The sequence below is a fragment of the Echinops telfairi genome, unplaced genomic scaffold (genome assembly GCF_000313985.2).
Source record: "Echinops telfairi isolate 266 unplaced genomic scaffold, ASM31398v2 ScPeMD7_18;HRSCAF=68, whole genome shotgun sequence".
NCBI lineage: Eukaryota > Metazoa > Chordata > Mammalia > Afrosoricida > Tenrecidae > Echinops > Echinops telfairi.
The window spans coordinates 58,936,590-58,955,889 of record NW_022103915.1 but is presented as its reverse complement, the minus strand read 5'-3'; positions in this window follow the sequence as shown (position 1 = coordinate 58,955,889).

Below are 19,300 nucleotides of genomic sequence, written 5' to 3'. Positions count from 1 at the left end.
AAGTGTTCACAGCTTAAACTCTGATAACTTTTCCTTCATCATATTTGGATTTTGTTATCTTCATCTTTGGATCATCTTTCTTCGAGGTGAACTTAGTTGATGCCTCACTTAGATGGTTTCTTGTTTGAATACAAGCCTTTAAGACACCAGACATTGTTCCAATTGATAGTGAGGAACCTTCTGTTTTCTTCACAAGACTTTGCTGTAGCACCCTAATCTTCAGTGATATCTTCATGGAGGCGAGAAGCTAGCAGGGCCATGTTATGAGAACTAAAATTAAATGGGAGCCCTAAATCCATCTGCTTGTCCATGGGTTAAGAAAGACTCTGGTATACTACAGTAGTCATATTATTATTTTATAGCAAAAACAAAAACAACAAAAACAAACAACACCCACTCTATAAACCCTTCCCCCCCAAACAACCAAACAAACAAAAATGGAAAACACTGTCAATCATCCCCCAGGTATAAAGCAATTGCATTGGTAACATCAATAATTTATATAATAGCACAGAATTTATGGTACTGTTGAGAAGTTTGTGCAAGAGTAGTCCAGCTGTGAACTGCTATCTATAATTTGTTACTTTGTACGTATTGCATTCTTAAATGATTGCACTTTGTTTCCATTGAATATGGGGTTGATACTATGTGAAAATTTCATGTAACTTCCCTTACAAGGTCAGATAATACAAGGGTGACATTGAGATACTAAATATATGTTGGTTATAGGTCCCCTTTCATTGGATGCCTCTTAAGCCAGAGGTCTAAGCTAGGTTCAAATTGCCACTATTTCCTGTCTTAGGGTGGCCATCACTTGCTTCTTCTCCCAGCAGTCAATTTCAGTCCCAAGTCCAAGGGCTACAGGCAGTTCTGATGTAGGGTTCATTCCTTCATGTGGACCTCCAGGTTGAGTCCTTCTGGCCCTTGGAGGATGCCATGTTCCCTGTAAGGCCAGCTTCTAAAGTCCCCATAGTGCTCAATCCGTGGTGTGCTTTACTGAAGGTTGGGTAGAAACTTATTCAAAGTGTCTACTCAGGAACATAGAACCAGTTTATTCTTCTCTTAGGTTCCCTGCAAGTATTATTTAACATCCCTTCCTGATATGAGGTTGTTCCTCCCCATTTACCCACTGTGTTAGACTGGATAGACTAGAGAAACAAAATTTATAGACACATATTTGTATAAGAAAGAGTTTTATATAAAGAGTAATTGTACATTAAGAAAATATCCTGGCCCAGTTCAGAACACATCCATAAGTCCAATATTAGCCTATATGTCCTATACCAATCTATAAAGTCCTCTTTATAAGAAACACATGCAATGATGCCAAATACAGGAAGATCACAGGCCAGTGGGTGGGAAATCATGTGGATCTGGAGGTATTGTAAGCATCTCAGTACTGGCAGGGGCCTCCATGTGGCTCCTCCAGCTCAGGGCACTGGTGTAGTTCCATGTGTTTTGTCAGCTGCAGTGTCTCCCAGGAAGTCAGCAGAGAGAGAATGTCTCCTGCCTCCAAGGAGAAATACAGGAGTTTCCAGAATTCTCAGGAGAAGGCCACGCCCACACAGAGGCCTCATTGGTTAGGACCTGATTGACAGGCTAGACTCCACCCCTTCACTCTTAATCCTCTCAAACTACCACACTCACCATGGGTATCCACTAACAGAAATACAAATGCCTCCTCTGAAATGGAGATGCTTCCTTCCCTTGGTCCTAACTTGATTGTCCAGTAAGGTTCTCCTCTCATTCTTGAGAGGGCCTGGTGATCTATTGCAGCCTCGACTCAGGGTTGTGTGGCCTCATGTGGATGGTCTCCCTTTGTCCCCTTCTTGACACCCCAGCAGATGTGAGGTCCCCTCTTTCAAGGGGTGGAGCAGACTGTTTTAAACATGTGAAGAAATTAATAATTTACATAGCCACCTCAAATGTGACTGACATTCTCAATGAATATTATTGTAAATTTTCCCTGACAATCAACTCCCACTGTTTATGTAAATAGCATCTGGTCATAAAAAGATTGATTCTGTACAAGTGAATAATTCAGGTACTGCAATATGGTGTTAGCAAACATTAGCTCAATATCCTGTGCTCATCAGGGCTTTAATAAAATGGAAGATTTTAATGCCCCAGGGAGATGATCCACAGCTCCCTACCATAAATTAACAAGGAAGTTTTGAAAGGAGCCAAAGACATTAAAAAAAAAAAAAATCCAGGAATGGGTTTTGGACTTGCATTAAATTCTATGTCCAAATTAAAAACATTTAGTTCTTACATCACGGTCATGCTTGATACTTGCTCTCAGGAAGGAAACACAGAAAGTATGGGTGATATAGCAAAGTGTGGTGAAGATATGAGATGTTGCCTGACTACCAGATAAAATCATGCCTGGGGTCTTAAAGTATTGTTTCCAAACAAGCAGCAATCTGAGTGAGATGTCAAGTAAGTCCACACGGAAGAAGCACACCAACATCAGTGACCAAAGGCCTGTAAATCATATAATCCAAAGCCAAAGGAGAGAAGAGTACTAGAGCCTAAATTGTAAGAATCTGGTTTGCAGAAGGCTGTGCATGACAGTGGGAGCCCAAGATACATTAGTGAGATCTACGTAGGCAATAAGCCCAATATCTCCAGCAACTAGAAGAAGAGCTACAAAATAAGCCCCCAGAAGATTAAAGGTGAAATACATGAAACAAATAGAAAACCAATAGGAATTATCAGCAATGCTAGAAGTTTGTTCTTAGAAAGGATTCCTAAAATAGACAACTACAGGTAAGACTAACAAATAAAAAGAAAGAGAAGATGCAAATAAAACTAGTGATAAATGAATTGGGTGACATCAAAATAGAAACAATGGAAATGAAAAGGGTAACAGAATACTATGAAGAACTGTACCCCAGTAAATTTGAAAGCCTACAAGAAATGTACAAATTTCTAAAAGCATGTTATCCACCCTAACTAAAATGAACAGAAGTGTAGAATTGTAACAGCCCTGCATATTATTGTTCTTGTTGGGTGGCATCGAGTCCGTTCCGCTCCACGGAGACCCTGTGCCTAACAAGGAAACACTGCCTGGCCCTGTGCCAGCCTCAGAATCATTCTCTGGCTTGAGTCCATTGTTGCAGCCACTGTGTCGACCCATCTCATGGAGGGCCTTCCTCTGTTTTGTTGCCCCTGTATTAAGTGTGATGTCCCTCTCCAGGGACTGGTCTCTCTTGACAACATGCCTAAAGTATGTGAGAGTAAGTCTCACCATCCTTGTCTCCAAGGAGCACTCTGACACCACTGTTTTCACACTTTCGACCATCCATAGTACTTTCAATATTCTTTGTCACACTACAATTCAAATGCCTCGATTTTTCTTTGATTTTCCTTATTCAATGTCCAACTTTCATATGCATATGAGGCAATTGAAAATACCATGGTTTGAGTTAGCCACATTTTAATCCTCAAAGTAACATCCTTATTTTTCAACGCTCTAAAGAGGTCTCATGCAACAGATTTAATCAATGCAATGCTCTTTCAATCTCTGCTTGTCAGAGGTATTTAATAAGCCTTCCTGAAAACTTGATGACAGTCCTTTTCATCTGGTCAAGCTTCTCAGATTAATTTCTTGGGAAAAAGATTGAATAAGCATGGTGAAAGGATACAACCCAGACATATACCTTTCCTGATTTTTAAATTCAAGCAGAATTCTCTTGTTCTTTTTGTACAATTCCCTCCTTTTTTATGTTCAAGTTCTTTATGAGCACAATGAAGTGATATGGAATCCCGTTCTTCTCTATGTTGTCCATAGTATGTTATGATCCACAGAGGTAAATGCTTGCCCATAATCAATCATATGCAAATTAACACAGTTCTTGTAATTTCTACTTACAGCCAATATTCCTCTCTCATTGACAATAATCTCTCTCGTTCCTTATCCTCTTCTAAATCAGGCTTGAATTACAGTCAATTTCCTGGTGGTGAACTGTTGCAATAATATTTTTAATTATCTTCAGAAAAATGTTACTTGCTCTTGATATTAATCGTATTGCTTGATGTTTCTGTGTTCTGTTGAGTAAACTATCTTTTAAATAGATATAAATATGGACCTCTTCAAGTCCACTTGGCCAGCTAGCTGCTTCCACATTTCTTGTCATAGTTGTAAAAGTGCATCTAGTGTTACAGGAGTTTGTCGAAACATTGCAGTTGGGATTTTGTCAATTCCTGAAATCTTGTTTGTGAATAATGCTTTCAATTTAGCTTGGATTTCTTCCTTCCATGTCAATGTTGGTTTTTCTATATCATGCTATCTCTTGAGATGAAGGATAGTTGACCAAGTAATTTTTAGGTAGACTCTCCATTGCATCTTTCCCTCTTGTCTCTCAGGGCTTGAATTCTGTCTTCAGTTCGCTCAGCTTGATGTATGCTGAGGTTGCTCTTTGTGGTTTCTAACTCAAGATCTTTGCCCAGTTCATTTTAGTGCATTAATTAGTCTCCTTTAGATTCTCTTTGAAATTTCCTTTTTACTTCATTTCTCCCACTTGCTTTAGCTACTGTATCTTCAGGAGCGAGTCTCAGTATATCTTCTGGCATTCACACATCCTTTCTTGTCTTTTATAATGAACCTTTTCTTTGTTCATGCAGTGTGGTCTTGATGTCATTAGCGAACCTGTCAGGCTCTCTGTCAGTTGTCAATGTACCAAAGTTGTTATTGAGATATTCTTGTAATTCAGTTTCGATATATTCATGGTTGTATTTTGTCTCTTGTTTATTTGTTTAGCTTTCTTCAACATCAACCTGAACTTGCTTATGAGCATTTGGTGATCAGTTACACAGTTGGCGACTAGCTTTGTTGTAGGTGCTGCTAACGAACTTCTCCTTCATATCTTCCTACAGATACAGTTAATTTGATTTTTGTGAAGTATAGTATTTGTTGAGCTTGAAATAATTTATTATGCTAACTCATCATCAAGGCCATATTTTCCAACGTCTATTTCTTCTTTTGTATTTCCAACTTTTACATCCAAATAGCAATACTTGCCAATGCGTGTTGATTTCATATTTGACCAATTTCAGCCTTATAACATTCGAGTTCGTGGGATTCTTTCATCTCTTAATCATTAGCTTTACTAGATGGCTATGAATTTGAATAAGAGTTTTTCCTTGTAGGTGTATAGCTATTATCCTATCACAGATCGCATTGTGCTTTAAGATAGATCTTGAAATGTTCTTTTTGACAGTTATCACCATACCATTCCTCCTGAATTTGTCATTCATATTATTGTCCAATTTATTTATTTTCATTTTAATTGTCCAATTTAAAAATGGTTAAAACCAGTCATGTTCAGCTCACTAATGTTTCAGTTATTGCTCTTTATATGCTCCATTTCATTTTTTATGATTTCTAATTTTCCTAAATTCATATTTTGTACATTCAGTGCCATGATTATTAATAAACATTTGCTCTGTTTATTCTCATTTTCAGTCATGCTCCATCAACAAATTGAGGTCTCGTATGCTTACTCCATTCATGTTGCTATGGCCCATGCTGTGTTTAGTAGGCAGTCTTTCCCACTTAGATTTTGAGTGTCTTCCAACCGGAGGCACTCACCTTCTAAAACTCTATGTAAATTGTTTCTGCTGTTACTCATCAGCTCGCCAGTGGCTAATCCCTCAGAATTGGTTGCTTGTTCTTTCCTCAAAGTATGTTCTTAGTCTGGAAACTGCTGAAACCTGATCATGAGCAATGACACTGCTGGTATTTGAAATACCAGTGGCATAGCTTTCAATATCACTGCTGCAAGAAAGGCATTGCAGTACAATACACTGATAGACAAGTGGGATTTATGAACATAGACAAAATTTATCAAAAATCCTAGCTAATAGAATTAAACTGGATATAAAAGAACTAATATACCACACTAAATATAATTCTACCAAGTATGCCAGAATGGTTCAAAACTAGAAAACAATCCACAACGTAAATAAAACAAAGGGAAAAAACAGCATGATAATATAGATTGACACAGAGAAGACTTTTGATAAAATCCAACGATTGATAAAAACACAACCAAATAGAAATTGACATGAGATTACACATCATAATTAAAGCCATATGTTCAAAACCAACAGCCTAAATTACATTCAATAGATAAACTTCAAAAACATTCCTCTCAGGAATAGGACTCTGATATGGATGCTCCTTTCATACTTTCTATTCTGTATTTTGCTGGAAGCCTTAGCTAGAGCTTTAAAATAAAACAATACACTTAATGGCATATAAATTAGCAAAGAAGAAGCAAACCCTTTTTGTAGATCATATGATCATATATCTAGAAAATTATACTCAGCAATAAAATTATTGAAACTAATTGAAAGATTCAGCAAAGTTACAGGCTGTCTGATCAACATACAAAAATAAGTTGGATTCATTTGCATAAGAAAAAAGAGCTCTGAAAAGGGAATCAGGACAGTACCTTTCATAACACCACCTTAGAGTGGAATATTTAGTGCTAAAGCTTTTCAGATAAGTAGATGACCTTTGCAAATAAGATTAAAAAAGAAACAAAACACCAAAGGACCTACATAAGTGGAAGACTACCACATTTATGGACAAGAGTAAATAACATTGTTAAAGTGTCAATACTACCCCAAAGCAATTTACAGGTATTATAAATGTCCATCCATATTCCAACTAAATTATTTAAAGAGATGAAAAACCTAATTATTAACTTGACATGGAATGAAAAGGAATCTCACATAAACAAAGCACTACTATAGAAGATCCAAGTAGGAAACCTCTCACTCCTCCATACCAAAGTCTACTGCACAACTGTGGTAGTCAAATCAGTCTGCACCTGGTGTAATGTCAGAGCCATATACTAATGCAACAGAATTGAGAACCTAGAAATAAATCCACCCACCTATGGAAAACTGATTTTTGGCAAATGGTAGAAACAAATTACACTGGGAGAAGCTACTCTTATTAACAAATGGTGCTAGAAAAACTAGATGACAATTTGCAGAAAAGTGAAACAAGACCATAGACAGAAATTAATTTAAGCTGGGCCAAAGACCTAAGTGTAAAACCTATTACAAATAGATCATCCTTGGAAAAAAAATAGGGACAAACAAAAAAAATAGGGGTCCTAATACGTGGCATAATTACAGTTTCAAACATCCCTGAATACACATAAACTGCATAATACAAACTAGATGACTGGATCCCCCTAAAAATTAGACAATTAATCGCAAACATAGATTTCAGTCTCAGAGGGCAGGGCTTGCCCCTTTATCAGATTTGATCAGAAAGCATACCTAAGGGTTAGCAGACAGACCTGGAACTATTTATGGCTTTCTTTCTCTTTTTTCTTCTTTTTTTTCATGTCTATCTATATAAGATAGGCAAGATAAACAATCCAGAGGAGAAAACAATGGGACTGATTGTTCTGGGGAACATGGGAGAGAGAAAAGTGGGGGAAAGGGAGTGGGGAGCCAACAAACCCAGGAACAAGGGAACTACATGAGATCTAAAGACAATGGCGAGGAGGGTGTAGAATGCCTGGTGGGATTTAATCAAGTGCAATGTCATCAAAAGGAATTACTCTGAGCCGAATGAAGGTCGAGCATGATATTGGGACAGGAGGAAAGTAAAAGGAAATAGAGGAAAGAACTGGGAGGCAAAGGACTTTTATAGAGGTCTAAATACAGGCATGCACATATGTAAATATAGTTTTATATATAACAATAAGGAAATATATCTATGTACATATATTTATATGTTAAGTATTAAATAGCAGAGGGACATTGGGGCTCCACTCAAGTACTTCCTCAACACAAGAACACTTTGTTCTAATAACCTGGCATTCTGTGATGCTCACCACCCCGACATGATCACTGAAGACAAAATGGGTGCATAACCTAATGTGGTGAAGAAAGCTGATGGTGTCCAGATATTACAAGATATAGTGCTTGGGATCTTAAAGGCCTGAAGATTAACAAGCAGCCATCTAGCAGGGAAGCAACAAAGAGCACATAGAAGAAGCACACTCGCCTGTGTGATCACAAGGTGTTGATGGGAGCAGGTATCAGACATCAGAAGACCCAAAACAAGCAATCATATCAATACAAAAGAGGTAGGTCAGTGTGGAGACCCAAAGCCCATCTGGAGTCAATTGGACATTCCCTCACAGAAGGGTCACAAGGAAGGGACAAGTCAGCCATGGTGCATTATAGCACTAAAAAAACACACAACTTCCTTCTAGTTCTTTAATGCTATCCCTACATACACCGCCCTCATGATCATGACTCCAGTTCTACCTTACAAATCCAGCTAGATCTGAGAGTGTACACTGGCACAGATAAGAAATCTCTTGACACATGGAAGCCAGGACAGACAAACCCCTCAGGAACAATAATGGGAGTAGTGATACCATGAGTGTAGGAGGAAGGTGGGGGGAGGAAGGGGGTAAAAGGGAGAAAGGGGGAACTGATCATAAAGATTGATATATAATGCACCCCCTCAGGGAGACGAACCAAAGAAATATGGGTGAAGGGAGATTGTGTAAGACATGAAAATAATAATAATTTATAATGCATCACGGGTTCACAATGGAGGGAGGGAAAAATAAGGGGCTGATACCAAGGGCTCAAGTAGAAAGAAAATGTTTTGGAAATGATGATCACAACATATGTACAAATGTGCTTGATACAATTGATATATGGATTGTTGTACGAGCTGTAAGAGTCTCCAATAAAGTGATTTATTAAGAAAAGAAAAAAGAATTCACCAAAAGAGTGAAGAGAGATGTGGACATGATATTGCATTGTCTCAATATTAATCAATAGCATGAAACAAAGTATAAATTGTTGAATCAAAACATGTTCTGCTCTGTAAACCTTGACCCAAGTCACAATAAAAAATTTCCACACACCAAAAATGGCCCAATGAAAGCAGTGGTTGGCTGGCCAATTAAATTCCAGGTGGAGGGATATACTCAGATGATTATTAAAACTGTATTGCTTTGTTTTGTTTTTAACATCATGAAACAATTTTAAGAAAATTGAAAACTATAATGGCAAGAAAAAATTCCACAAAAGTTCCAAAAGAAGATTGTTTTTTCTTCCCATTGCAATGCGCCTGCTCATTCTTTGAGGGTAACAAGAGTTGTCCTCAGAGTCTCACTGGGAAGCCCCACCTCATTCACACCCCAGCCTGATCTCTCCCTTCTTGTTTCTTCTTATTCCCCAAACTCAAAGCATATTTAAAAGGAGCATAAGTTGTTTTTTTTTTACATTTTATTAGGGGCTCATACAACTGTTATCCCAATCCATACACACATCAATTGTGTAAAGCGCATTTGTACATCGTTTCTCAAAACATTTTCTCTCCATTTAAACCCCCGACATTAGGTCCTCATTTTTCCCCTCCCACCCCGCTCCCCCCTCCCGCATGAGCCCTTGATAGTTTATAAATGGGTATTTTGTCATATCTTGCCCTGTCCAATGTCTCGTCTGTCCCCTAGGGAGGAGGTCACACACAGTTCCATGTATCTGAGGCTGGTGAAGTGAGTCAGGTATATCTCGAATGATAAATCAAGGATGTGCTACGAAATGGGCCAAGACACGTCAAAGGGTCAAAGGAGCTGTCAAGAAGGGTCACTACTGGCAAAATTTATACAAATACAGCACCAAAAAGAATAATTGATTGTATATAGATTTTTAGAACTTAGGAAAACAATTCATGAGTCCAAAAACAAAAAGCGAAGTTAAAAAGGTTTCCTCTTTTCAGAAGAATACCAGCAATAAATGCATGAGGAAGGCAAGATTATAAACTACTATTTTCTAATTATTTATGTAATAATTTATGCTTTTCAGGATACAAGTATGAATTATGAAGAGATTCTTCACCTGTTAAATGATATTTTTGTCGAAGTGAAATGCATTCAAGCCTTGAACTATCACTAATGGTTTATTTATTAATTGTAGAAACAAAACTATACCTTTACATTTGATGCACACTATCTAAATCAAGGGATTAAATTTAGCTTCAACAATGATGACACAAACTGACATTGTATATGCTCAAATGGGGTGTAATTTTGAAGTATAAAGTAGCACATACTAGGGGGTACCCCCCTAGAAAACCAGAATTTTTTTCAAAGCTATGTATTTAAATTTTTTTTACCAAACAACCTTCTAACCTTCACAGTCCTCCCCATTACACTTAATATACTTGTCAAATCTGCAATTCCATTCCTGGAAACATTTTTCAAATTTATCTGTTTGGATGGCTAATAGCACCTCCCTTGTTTGTTTCTTCACCTCTTCCACATCATCCAATCACTGTCCTTTCATGTCCCTCTTCATTTGCAGAACCAAAAGCAGTAGCATGGCTTGAGGTCAGTTAAGTCAGGTGTGGGGGACAAGAGAGGCATACTATTTTTTTGCCCAAAACAGGCACACTGAGATGGCTGCGTGAGCAGCTGCATTGTTGTGGTGGCAAAACTAGTCCTCCATCTGCCGCAAATCAGGCCTTTTTTTTTTTTTTTTTTGTCGCACGCTTTTAAGCAGTCTTTTCTGAACCTCTAAATAGGAAGCTTGATTAACAGTCTGACCCAGTGGAATGAACTCCAAATGCCCCTCACATAAAAAAAACAAATGAGCATTGTCTTGATCTTGATTTCATTTCATGAGCTTTTGGGGGGCAAGGTGACAATGGCATCTTCCACTGGTTTGATTGATGTTTGCGTTCGGAGTTGTAAGAATAGCACTATGTCTCGTCACCAGTAATGTCCTTGGAAAAAAGTCTGGGTTATCTATGTTTATTACTCCCAGCCACTATAGGACTCAGGTTCCTTGTTATTATGTCTGTGACTTCTTTTTATTTTATTATATATTTCACTCCGAAAAAGGAACCACAGGCAGAATATTATATACACGGAGCCAGCCTCTAATTGTAAACATGAAAAGAGCAACATAAAACCAACGATCAATATTGCTTAATGATTTTCAGCTAACGCAGAAACTTAAATATAACTTGTGATTCTAAGAGTTGAAAGCAATTTTAAACATTTCTTATAAAATGAATTTATGAGACTCAAGAAAGCATTAAGTCAGTTCCATAGAGGGAGCAGTTCCTACATCCAAAGACCACACTAGAGTTCCTCTTGAGAATGTATATTCGATATAGAATAACCTTTCCTCAGAATACTTCAGGTTTTAAACTTCAAGAAGCTACAATAAAGAGGTGAGAAAAAAGACGTCAGAAAGAAGTTGACACTTCGCCCAGTACCATCCTTGGAACGGCAGATAAGAACGTAATGTGTTTCCTTTATACAACATTATCTCCTCTAAGTAATAGAAAAGAGAATCTGATACATTTTAGTTACAAGCATTTCAATTATTTCTTTATTCAAAAATCTCAACAGGATCACACTCTTCCAGAATAAATCATCATTCCCATCAATACTTATAACACTGAATAGAGTGCAGATGTAATGCAATAGATTAAATAAATTAAAGAAAAAATAGTCTGTGTCTTTGTTCCTTCCAAGAAGGCAATTTTGACTCCTTTTGAATTGTGTCTTTTGTTACATATATTTCCTGGTATAATTTAAAGCTGTTGACCTCCCTTACACCAAGAATGTTCATTCATTACCTAATCAAAACACTCTGTATGCTACTCATGCAATTCACCTTTTATTAAGAACACAATCTGTTCTTAATACAGGGTGGCTCCAGCAAGATACATTTTCATAGAAATATCAAAGCTTTACTCTGAAAATAGTGAAGTAACATTGGTTTTTGAAAACAAGTCATTTACTCTATATGGTCAACCACTCATGGATATGAAGGTGTGTACAGGAACTTTTTGAAATTCAAATGATTTATATATTCTTTCAATTAAGATTAATATGTTGTGGTAAAAATAAAATATACAATTCAATTAATGATAAGAACTTAGCTTATGTCCTTTCCTGACTTTCTCCTTGCTTATATAATTACCTTCTAGCGATTACACATACATGTTTTATTTCAGTTTTTCAAAAATAGAATATTACTATAAATGTTTTGCATTCTGCCTATTTCTCTTATTAATTTTCCCATGAGTATCTCTAAAGAGCCCTAATTCAATATTGTCTAATTCCTTATGTTCGTAAGTATATGTACCCTATTAATATGCTACTAAGTTAAAATTGTTTTCTTTCTCTTTACATTTTATTTCATTCTCTATTTTTCCTATTTTCTAAATGACTCTTTTCTCCCATTTTTGATTCAATATTCTTTTAACACCTTTCCAAATTAGTTATATCATTTACATCTGATACTGTTAGTTACTAAAAAAATACATAATTGCCACCCCCCACATTGATTCTGCATTGAAATGTGCACAGCACATGCATCCCTGTTTCCATTGGCACCTGTGTAAAACTACGGGTTCTAACATTAGTGACCAAGGTAGAGATGTCATCCCACCCCCAACCACCATCACAGCCTGTGTTAGACAGGGTTCTCGAGAGAGACAAAACCAGGTTGCTAATAATTTTATATATATGTTTATATTTATAAAGATAGATATATAACACAAGAATTGAACAGTTAAGTTATAAAGCAGTACAAATGGCTCAGTGCAACTCACTCCCGTGAGAGAGTCATGAGACACTGGCAGCCCTTCAAGTCTTGAGGGCCGCTGGATAGTCCTCTGTAGAGAGAGCTAGGCTATCCCAGCACAGGCAGCAGTCAGCCAGGTCACCAGCTCAAGAGATGTAAATTCCAATTGTGTGGTGAGGCAGGTCTTAAAGGGACCTCAAATTACAGCGACACAGTCCACAGGTAGTGTAGCTTGCAAATTGAGGCACAGAACAAGCAAGGCAGCCGCATACTGGTCCAATGATCAAAGAGCGAGAGACAAAAAAGGCGAGGCTCGCCGAGCCATTAATCTCGCCGCCCCTCAATTAATTTCACATGTGTTTATCAGCCAGGCTGGCACAATAAACTAACTACCTCACAGCAATACACAAATTATATGTAGTTCAATGGGAAAATGTTTTCCCATAGGGCAGCTTCATCCTTAAGGATTTACTGGTATCCTCAGACAAAAATCATAAGCCAAATTCATTGCCATCCAGTGGATGCCAGCTCACAGCCACACTGTAGGAATAGGGTTGACTTGCTTTTTCTAGACTGTAACTGTGGATGGGAGTAAAGACCCATCTTTCTCTGCAGAGCAGCTGCGCCACCAGGATGCCCTGCTCTGAGACAAGACAAGACTATTGGTTTGCGAATTAGCCTGATTGATCTAGACAGTCCATTAGTTCCTTCTCAATAGCAGAAGGCATTAAAGTACAACTTTTTCCAAAGTCACCTGAAGTTTAGGGTGTGGTCTAAAATTTAAAACAAACAAACAAACAAACAAACAAACAGAAAAGCAAGCACTGTGATTTTGGTATGACTAGCCGTTAAGACATCTGCTCCTATCCTTCTGAGTTCTCCAAGTGACTGTTTTTTCTCCAGAAGAGTGTTTTAAGTATACCTGTTTGCATTTTAAAAAAAGCAGTTTTACGAAGGAAGGTGTAGGACTAAATTCCAGTTGCTGTGGGAGGCAGCCATGGGAGATTTGCAAAAGCCTTGAAAGGTGGGCTTGGGTAGTGGGCAGTAATCATTTTGTAATTTTACAGCAGGCCTCACCCCGCCCCTCCCAGCTAGGCTGCAACACCAGGGGTGGTATTCTTTTCTGCTGCTTCTTGAGCCTCCTTAAATCTGTGTCTATGCAGTGTATATACCTGAAGATTATGCAACATACTCCAATTTATATTTACATAAATATACTGAACAATTTTAAATGTAAGGAGTTGTTATTTAGACAGTTCTCATAGAAACGACCCTCTGTGTGTCAGGATAGCACTGCCCTTTATCAGATTATCAATGACTAAGTTTGAGGGAATAGTTTGACATGCCTTTTACCAGGGTCCTTGTGGGTGGTTTCAACCACCAACATGTTGGCTAGCAGTCAAATTTATACCACTCAGGGATTTACAGTGAACAAGGCTGTTTTGTTGACATATGAGCGGGAGAGAGAGTATAATTTTGCAGTATTTAGCTTTGGCATCATTTTCTGATGTGTGTGTGTGTGTGTGTGTGTGTGTGTCCATGGTTAACGCAGCTGAAGAACCTCAAACAACAAACAGGATGACTCAATTATATATTGGGGACAGTAAGCATCACCCAGTGAGACCTGATTGTATATATCTGTTCTCAACTCTGGGTTCAGAAATATCATTCTGGGAGCTTGAAACTGGCCATGGTGGGAATATTTGCATTATTACCTTCATTGGAAAATGTATTTGCTGAAACTACTCAGCTCATGACTTTAAGTGTATTATAATAATAGAATAATGAAACCTTACCCTTGGGGGTTCTCTGAGCATCTGTAATGAGTTGAATTTGGTTCTCCCCAAATATGTGGAGTAAAGCCTACCCTTGATACCTGTGTTTATATGTATTGATTTCAGTTTCAACTGGGGATGGTTTGTCTTTGTTATGTCCATGAGGCAGGGTTAGTGTAGTAGTAGTTAGTGTAGTGCAGTTAGACAGGGTTGGAGATACAAAAAAGATAAACAAAAGATCAAGTTGAGCTTGGAGAGATTAGAAGCCAAATCATATGATGGACACCAAGGAACCAACGAATAAGGACCTTCCTGCAGAATCAACCAAGAGAATTCCTTTCCCTCCATCTGGCACCCTCGATTCAGACTTCTAGCCTTCTTACCTGAGATAATAAATTTGTGTTTGCTAAAGTCACTCATATGCCTAACTAAGTCAGTACCGCTTGACTACCAACCTAAATGCGGTCGATCAACCCACACAGACATCATGGAGAATAAGTCTGGTGATGCTCCCACAAATACTGCAGCCAAGAAAACGCTATGGAGTGCAGTTCTACATTGTTGCAGCATGCGAGTTAATCATGAATCAGAATCAATGCCACGACAATTATTTTATTATTATTGGCCTGAATAAAACTCATCTCTTGATTCAGGCTTTTGGGAATTTAAACCAAAACCAAAATTTGCTTCTCTATTCGTTGAATTTTATGTTTAAGCTTTTTTTTTGTTGTGGTTGTGGTTTCCTCTCATGAAGAATAAAAAGCTAATGGGAATAAGATAAGGGTTTCAGGGGGAGGGAGGTGCAGTGGTTGGGGGGGGCGTAAAAGGGAGTTGAGTTCAAGAAGGAAAATATCTTTTAAAACTGATTGTGGTAGCAATTGTGCAATGATGCTTGATGTGATTGATATGATATGATTGATGTGATATGATATCCCAATAAAATGGTTTTGGGGAAAAATAGTGAATGGGAAACATTGAAAATCTCAAACTGAAATAATGAGACTTATTAAAATACAGACCATTCCAGGCACCCTGAATTTCCATCCTGTAAAAGCCTATATTAATGGTCCAAGCAGTCTTTTCCCATCAGTCTGAGTTGACTAGTCTAGTCTTAGTGGAAAACCATGAAACATCCAAGCTTAAATCAAAAGTATGCAACTTTCCCCATGCCCACCACTAGCACCCATTACTGGATGCAGAGTCAAATCCAGGGTTAGAATCTTTGTAATTAGAACTCCCTGGGTTTTCTCAAAGTAAGTTACCCTGGATCTGAAGAATTTGAACAAAAGAAATAGATTCTTAGTTTATTAGACAAAAGATGATGCAACAAAGTCCTAGTTAAGACAGAATTTGTTAATATGTAACATCAGTGCACTTAGCAGAGTTTCTGGTGGTGAGAATAGCCCTCTTAATTTGGTTGACTAACCAATTCTAGACGCATGGTAGTCCGTGTTGAATTAAGTTGAGATTATGAAAAGACATTGTTTGGCTTAGGTGTTGGAAGTACACCTTCTGCCAATGAAATCAAGTTTATCAAGAGATTGATCCTCTTAGTATTTGAAGCAGTGTGGCAATGAGAACAAAACCAAAACAAAATCACAAGATTTAGACGGCTGACGCACCAGTGTATCTGCATTTGTTGCTATAATTGTATGTGTCTGTCACCATGATCTGAGAGGGACAGGAAACACCAATTGAAACATTGGCTTTCAGAACTTCCTAGCACAGAAATGTTGACATGTAATTATTATGAAGACTCTAATATTTACTTCTTAACTCTGTTCTCTAGAAAGACCAGAGAAAAAATTGTCCTTTAACTCTTTTTAAAAAAATGCATTAAAGAAGAGAGTACATATCTTGTACTTTGCCAAACAATGTCTTTTCCTAATCTTAAATTAATTCTCCACAGACTACCATAAATTACTGATAAATTCACCAGTGTTACATATTAATAAATTCTGTCTTATCTATGAAAGGATCTTTAATGGCATAGGTAAGAATATTCACCCACTGTAGTCGGGAACTAAAGATAGGAAATGATGCTATTGCAATTTGCTTATCCACGTGAACATGAATGAAATGATTCCAGTGTAGGAAAGCATTAGCTATCACTCCCCAGAGGTTGCATGATAGAATGGCTCTATTCAGGAAGTATTCAGTGTTGTTGTTGTTGTTAGGTGCCATTCGACAAGTTCCAAATGCAGCGACCTTGGGAACAAAAGAAGAAAACACTCTCCAATCCTGCACAATCTTCACAATTGTTATTAGGTTTGAGCCCAAGAGGATCTTTCACTTTTGCTGAGGCTTGACTTGATTAAACACGATGTCCTTTTATAAAGGATAACAGATCCAGAGTAAATGAGGGAATTCTCCTTTTATAAAGGATAACAGATCCAGAGTAAATGAGGGAATACTCCACATCCTTGCTCCACATCCTTACAGAGCATTCTAGGATATCTTTGGTGGGGTTTATTGAGCAAGGATCTCCTGACTCTCAATATTGTGCATGTACTTTATTTATATAAAAACCATACCCCAAACCAAACTCACTGCCTTTGAGTCAATGCTGACTTATAACTGGCCCCCGGTGGTTTCCCAGACTAGTTGTCTAAGGGAGTAGAAAGCCCAGGCTTTTCTCTGACAGAGCTGCTGGTGGTTTGGAACTGATGACCATGCAAATCACAGCCCAACACAGAACCACTAAACCACACATCTGGTGAAGAGGAACTTACTCAAGTTGTAAGAATACTCAGAATTTACTGAATTCCTTCAGTAAAAATATCAAAAGTGAAACCCATCTCTATCCATAGAGACCTTCTATAGGGATTTTAAGATGGTAAATCTTCAGAGGATCAGAAATCATCTTCCCTGCTGACTGGCTCATGGCTGTACACCGACCTTGCAGCTAGCAGCCCCACGCCTACCCCACAGTACTGCCTGGGCCTCTCGCCTTCATTAGAGGCAGCTCATATGCTGGGGCCCCTTTGGAGCCCTGGGGGAGCCATTCTACTTGGAAAGTAGCCGAATAACATCACATACACGTTCTGCAAATGTTCTAGTTCTCTCCCAAGAGAACTGTGTGCATTGTCCGCATTGTCAAAGGAACTCAGTATTGATGAGAGATAAATAAACAAAATGTTAGGGAATGATTAGACACTGGCTCTTGGAGAATAAGAATCTCTGGAGACCCAAAGTTCATCAAAGAAAAGGCTTATGAGTTTGGGTGATAAGTGGATTCTTAGTTGAAGTCTATTTTACAGTGGTGCCAACGCTATTTCTTCTGGAACAAGCATAGTTGGGATAGATATATCAGCGTAAGAAAATATAAAGTATCACACCTGGGGTCCCAATTAATCCATGCACAGGTTTATTCCCAACACAATGTCTTGATCATCCTCTGTGATCAGCGAATTGCTGTAGAGTAGATATGTTCTCTCAGCTACCTGAGCGCCTTCGGGTGTCTTGACAAAGAAAGGTTCGATCACAGCAGTAGCTTCTGAGAGGATCTGCTGGGCTAGTGAAATTCAAGGGTGAGGAGTCAGCTTAGAAGGTTATCACAACTTTTGGGGGGACCATAAAGGGATATTCTTGAGAGATTTTGTCAAAGACACAGGACAATCATGGGGCTTCTCAAGAAGGATTTTAAGAAAATTGAAAACATTATTAAAAGAGAAAAGTGCTAGGAAACTGCATCGAGGAATGGTTGTTTGTTTGTGTTCTATTATGATAATGCACCTGCTCATTATTCAGGGTAGCAAGGGTTCTTCTATGAGAATTTGATCGGGCCTTCTTACTCTATCCTCCCTACGGTCCTGGTCCTGCCCCTTCAGGCTTATTTGTTTTTCTTCCTAAAACACAAAAAACATTCAGAAGAACAATAGTTAAGTCTCTTGAATGTCAAAACTACTATTTTGATGTTAGAGAAATTGAAGAGCACGGATATCTTTGAGGAAAGGGTTAGAAACACTTTAGAAATGTTAAGACCTACATGGAGGATATGTTAAGAAATTATACCTTCCAATTTTGATATTTGTATTTAATAAAGATTTTGCTGACATTTTGACTTAGCCTCATACAAAGAGTGACAGAGTCCCCACACTCTATTTCTGATCAACGGTATGAGGGCTGAGAAGAAAAGAAGACTAAAAGGGAAACCTCTGTCTCATTCCCTCCCTATTAGAATAAGCAATCGAAACATACATTATGTTCTATTAAGGTACCGGAGTACTGGGACAACCACTAAACTTGTGTGTTACACAGGGGAAGTGATCCCTATCACATTCACATTGATAATGACCATATTTATACTGGTAGGAGATGATGGTTCTTGGGGAATGATAATGAATATTGAGAAACTAAATCATGTGATAAACCTAATTTCAGCTATGTTCCATAATTTTCTCTTCATGGAGTGAATCAATACGCTCTCTGAACCTGGCATGTAGTTATTGGCTGGTAGTGATTGTGTTCTCAATGTCAGAGCTCATGAATTGCAGAAGTCCACGCTTTTCTTTGAACCGGTATATTTTATTGTGCACCTGCTCTCCTGCTTGGGGTCATAATTTGACTCCCAAGGATTGATCATCTCCCTGTATTACAGCATAACATATTTTTATATATTGAGAAAATCATGTTCTCAATAGCAAACAACCAGTCGCATATATGCCAGAAGATTGCAGACATAGTTTAAAGATACGGGGGCCTGAAATCTCAGAGAAGTATGTTGGAGTAGAAGCAATGGTCTAGGATTTCCACCAATAGAGACATTTGCCTGCAAAATGAAAGGATGTTTCACGTCACACACCCTATCACTAAGAAGACTGCATAGCACTCAGTAGGTCTCTTTTACAATTTTTTTTTTTACATAATGCATGCTCCATCTCCCTCTCTTTTTTTAAACAACGGAGTATATAAAGCCCAAGATTTGAGGA